Here is a 6,119-nt window from a genome sequence, read left to right on the forward strand (position 1 = left end):
CCTGCCATTCACGGGAAAAAGAATTGGATTGATATGAACAAGGATACGAGAAACTTATATCACCGAGAGGATAAATGAAAAACTTGGGTCCTTTATAAACACCATAGAAAGCAACAAACCTTAGGGAAGGCTTTAGGTGAAAAATAACCCAAGATAATTCCAATGACGAGATTGATGGATTTAAAATACCTCATTATTAATAACATGTAAATCATGAAACATGAACTCAAATTATCAAGAATGACATAATACCAGCTCCAATGATACGATAGGCAGAAATGCACTCCGGATTACAATATGAAGAAAGCTTGAGCTTCTTAGGAAAGAATCTTGATGAAAAAGTTGGAGAAGGAATTAAATCCTTGATGGACCGTTATGTAGAACCTCCATGAAGAACTCTGTTAAACAAAAGAATGATCAAACGGAAATAAAGGGTAGTTGAAAACACAAGGTGGAGCCTTGTAAATATTTAGATAGATCTCCGTGATTGCATAGTTGAAAGAGGTCGGAACCCCGGGAAAAAGATAAAATGAAACAAATGAAACCGAGAATTTGAAGGGCCTCCGGAATAAAGAATTAATCATTAGGATGAAACAAGAATAAGAATTATATTATGCTTATCCTTCACCAATTAAATTGATGACAATCAACTGATTTGGCATATTACTTATTCTGGTAGAAAAGATTAAGATAGATATCGCGCCAACTTGAGAATGCCTTCAATGAAACACCGGTGGAATCGAAACAAGGAATGAATTGATACGAAAGAGAAATCTTGAACGAACCACCGTAAGAAATAAAAATGAATGAAGAAAAGATAAAGAAACACCGGGAAGAATTAAGCAAATGAACGAAGACGCTTGAGAGAATTTAGATACATGAGAGCGAAGAGATCACGAGATGATTAGAGATCACTTGATGCACCGGTAAGATTTGAGAATGATAGCTGAAAGCTGAGAATGAATAAACTCTGAGATGATGGACTTCGGAGAATCAAACTGAAAAGACTCCTGAATTACTCCGGATGGGTGAAAATCTCACAAACGAAAACAATTATGAGAGGATGGCAGAGAATGGGGCAATATTTAAAAGAAACTCTTCTTCGGTCTCCAACTGCAGAGAATGACGATGAGGAACACCACCATGAATAATTTAGACACTCCAGGAGAATCAAAAGTGAAGAGGTTGAGCCAACTATGAAAAGAATTTGAAACATCTTGGAGAAAGGCATTTGACTGATGATAACTCATTCTTACGTCAAATTTTGAAAAGAATTTGATTATAACTCTAGAAAAATAAGAAGAGTCAGGTAAGATCCTGGGAAAAGACCTGTGGGTTAGGGCCCACTCAAAAGATACATCGTTGAAAAGATTAAAGGAGAGATTGCACCGGTTGAAATAAATGACTTGAATGCGATAACATCCTCGAAAGATTTTTGGACGGACTGATAATGGGGACACAAATCTTTTGAGATATCTTGAGCACTCCGGAACAATTAAATAGCGAAAAGTGAAAGAATATGAGGTGCACCGGCATGAGAGGGTATTTGCGAGGAAAAGAATATGATCAAACACCAAAAGCTTGACTTGAAACCACCGGAGAAGGTAAAAGAAACGCAGAATGATGAACTAGAAGCTCCATTAGTATCTTCATGAGAATCACCAGATAAGAACATGAAGAAAATAGAACAGAGGGACTTCTCATCAATAAGATGATACTAGATTAAGAAATCTGAGTCATCGAAGAAAAAGGGTGGGTGGGAAAACAAAGGCAACTTGGGATGGAAGAAAACGACTCCGTTGAGAAAGCTGAGATTGGATCTTGCGGATGTTGAAAAGTTCGGATCCACTAGAAGAGAAAACACGCCGGTTGAAAAAGGATTGACATGACAATCTCGATTATCATGAAGGATTGGTATTCACATCGGAGTATGAGAACACCATTTAGGAAAGGTATGGAATCAACATTTGACTTCGAAGCAACTTGAATACCACAAACCAAAACAAAAACAAAGGAGTGGCTTGCAAAATAAGTCGGAACAAACATATGGTAGAGATTTTGTCCGAAGTTTTCGTGGTGGGGTCTACACGGGCTCGATCGTACAGCACCATCATGTACAAGGCAGTGCACATGACATACGAAGCGTCCCCGAGTCGGCATAGCCAAGGACTCTTTAAGACACAACGAGACCACTGTAAAACCGACCGTGAATAGGTGGACCACTAGACATCGAACCCCAATTTCATATCATACATCTGTCGGAAAGATATCCTAAGAGCTATTTGAATTCCCACCTATGAAACTCCTGAAATTTTCCGGTTATGCAATCAGGTGTTGGGGATACAGGGGAAGCATAATATCTCACCCAAATCTAGAAAATCCTACATCCAGCTGTATCCATCCTTCAACACATAACCAAGAAACCTTCGGAAATCATCTACCTCAACTTTCGAAAAGCATCCGTTATACAAGTTATGGCGATACTCCCGAACTCCCGCCCCAGCACTGGGTGGCGTCGAGGTTATCTCACCAACGAACTGCATAAAAGAGATTTTCGATGTCGGCGTACTAAACTCAGGTATTCCAGAACTGCAACGATAAAATTATGACGACAACACCTCAGAGCTCAACTCCCCGGGACACTTCCACTAAACCCCTGACAGGAGGCACCAAGACAATGTTCTCATCATAAAACCATCGGAACGATTCCAAGATACCCGCATGATCCTAAATTTTTTTTTTGTGAAATTTGAGAAGAGAAGAGTCAAAACTCTACGTCAGGATGCCTTACCAGAGCGATGAGGAGACTGGGAAGTAAAAAGAATTCCTAAACTCTCCGATATATGATTCCTAAATGACTCAAAACATTTTTCTAGACACAACTCGGCCGCTAAAAACGATCAAGCAATGCGGCTCCTAAGGTCGGGGAAGGCTCTGATACCAACTTGTCACGCCCTAGATGCGGCTATATCTCCCACATGTCGAAGCACGACTTAGAGGCATAACCGCATTGAAAGCAATGTCGCAAGTGAGGTAATCTTCACACAACCCATGTATTACATAAGGGAAAGAGATACATAGTTGGCTTACAATCGCCACTTCACACAATACATGAATAAAGCATTACAACATCCAAATACAATCAAGGTCCGACTACGGAAACAAAATACAAGAAGAACCCCAAATGCGACAAGGTCCCCGATCGACCCCAACTGGGCTCCACTACTGATCAACTAGAAAGAAAACAACACAAAGGACAAGATCCCCATCGAGCTCCTCCTGAGCTTGGTTGCGTCACCTGGAATGGCATCATCGGCACCTGCAAGCTGGTTTTGGAAGTATCTGTGAGCCACGGGGACTCAGCAATCTCGCACCCTCGCGATCAAGACTATTTAAGCTTATGGGTAAGGTAAAAGTATGAGGTGGAGCTGCAGCAAGCGACTAACATATATGGTGGCTAACATACGCAAATGAGAGCGAGAAGAGAAGGCAAAGCACGGTCGATAAAGTATGATCAAGAAGTGATCCTAGAACAACCTACGTCAAGCATAACTCCAACACCGTGTTCATTTCCCGGACTCCGCCGGAAAGAGACCATCACGGTTACACACGCGGTTGATGCATTTTAATTAAGGTCAAACTTCAGGTTTTCTACAACCGGACGTTAACAAATTCCCATCTGCCCATAACCGCGGGCACGGCTTTCGAAAGTTCAAATCCCTGCAGGGGTGTCCCAACTTAGCCCATCACAAGCTCTCACGGTCAACGAAGGAATAGACCTCCTCCCGAGACATTCCGATCAGACTCGGTATCCCGGTACAACAAGACATTTCGACAGGGTAAAACTAAACCAGCAACACCGCCCGAATGTGCCGACAAATCCCGATAGGAGCTGCACATATCTCTTTCTCAGGGCACACTCAGATGAGCCAGACGTCAGGTAGGCCAGCCCAGAGTTGCCCCTGGTAGCCCCAGACATCGCTCAGTTGGACCAACACTCAGAGGAGCACTGGCCCGGGGGGGTTAAAATAAAGATGACCCTTGAGTCCGCGAAACCCAAGGGAAAAAAGAGGCTAGGTGGCGAATGGTAAAACCAATGTTGGGCATTGCTGGAAGAGCTTTACTTAAGGAGAACTGTCAAGGGGTTCCCATAATAGCCCAACCGCGTAAGGAACGCAAAATCCGGGAACATAACACCGATATGACGGAAACTAGGGTGGCAAGAGTGGAACAAAACACCAGGCATAAGGCCGAGCCTTCCACCCTTTACCAAGTATATAGATGCATTAATTAAATAAGATATATTGTGATATCCCAACAAGTAAACATGTTCCAACAAGGAACAACATCTCCATGTTCCAACAAGGAACCAAACTTCAATCTTCACCTGCAACTAACAACGCTATAAGAGGGGCTGAGCAAAGCGGTAACATAGCCAATCAACGGTTTGCTAGGACAAGGTGGGTTAGAGGCTTGGTTCAACAATATAGGAGGCATGATAAGCAAGTGGTAGGCATCGCAGCATAGGCATAGCAAAAGAGCGAGCAACTAAGCAAGCAAAGATAGAAGTGATTTCGAGGGTATGATCATCTTGCCTGAAATCCCGCAAGGAAGAAGAACGAGTCCATGAAGAAGATAAACGGACGTAGACGAACGGGTCCTCACAAACGCGACGTTACCGGAATCAACCCGAAGAAGCAAACACCGGAAAGAAGCACACAACATAGTAAACAAACCACACATGAACATGGTATGATATGCGAGATGCGGTATGCGATGCATATGCATGATTTGACAAGAGATGAATGAACCTGGCCTCAACATGGAAATCCAAGTATGCCACCGGAAAGATGAGATGAAATCGCTTGAAAACGATATAAAGAATGCCGGAATCGGAGTTACGGTTTGGAAATGGCAAGCGATTCAAATATAACACCGGTCTGCGATTTACAGCAAGTAGCCATCTAAATGCAATGAGATGAACATGCTACAGCACCCAAACATGACAACAAAATACATGGCAGGGATCCACTCAAGAATCTTAACATAAGTCTAGCACTGAGCTACGGCCAATTCATCCATTAACAGGTTCAAACAAGCATGGCAAAAATGCATATGGCAAACAGATCTCAGACTTAGTGAAATTAACACTTGTCTGGAATTTCAGATCCGGTAGCACTCTTCGGAGCAACGAAACTACATGCTACAGGACCTGAACATGGCAAAGTAAAGCATGGCATGGAGCTACTCAAAGAGCTTAACAAAAGTCCCTTAATGACCTTGAGCCAAAAGGGATCAGAAAATACAATTGCAAGCATGTGAACATGGCAAAAACATAATCAGATCACAGACTTAGTGAAAACTGAAGCATGCTGAAAACAGATATCAAGTAGGCATGTTTACGAGCTCGATGCACTCACTACGGAGCAAGTCATGATAAGATAAGCATGCATCCATCAAGAACACACAAAATGCAAGCTAGACATGGCAAGAACAATAACATAGCATGCACGGATCAACTACAACATCATCGGCAAAATTGCAAACAAGTTGACAATCTGTTCAGATTCACAAAGTAGCAAAAGTAGAGCTCGATTAACTCAAGCTAGGGTGCTCCATAATTATAAACAAAGACATGGATGGATAGAGCACTACAAGATTAACAAAACGTCCTTACTGATCATCCTCAAAAGAGGCACGGATCACTAGGAAACAACATGAACATATGGCCATATGAGATAAACAGCTCAAAGACTTAGTGGAAATGCTAAGTCCGTGAAAACAGAATTACCAAGTGCACCACTTTGCAAGCTTGTGCTAGTCACCACATCACAAAAATACATGGGTTGCACCTCTGCAAAGATGGCAAAACCCTTAACAAAACACATGCAGAACTCAGGGGCATATCATGCACACATTAATCATGGCAAAAATGACAAAAAAGCTAAATGGAGTAGCAGATCTGACAATTATCTCAAGTAGCCCTCTTCCAACAGCATTTCGGGCATCAAGATGAACTCAAATGAAAATGATGCAATGGAAAGAAATGATGTACTCTCTGAGATGAACATTTTGATTTGCTATATGCCCAAATCAGAGCTACGGATGCAAAGTTACGA

This window comes from Triticum urartu, chromosome 6A (assembly GCF_056163025.1).
Source record: "Triticum urartu cultivar PI428250 chromosome 6A, HENAU_Tu73, whole genome shotgun sequence".
NCBI classification, from domain to species: Eukaryota; Viridiplantae; Streptophyta; class Magnoliopsida; order Poales; family Poaceae; genus Triticum; species Triticum urartu.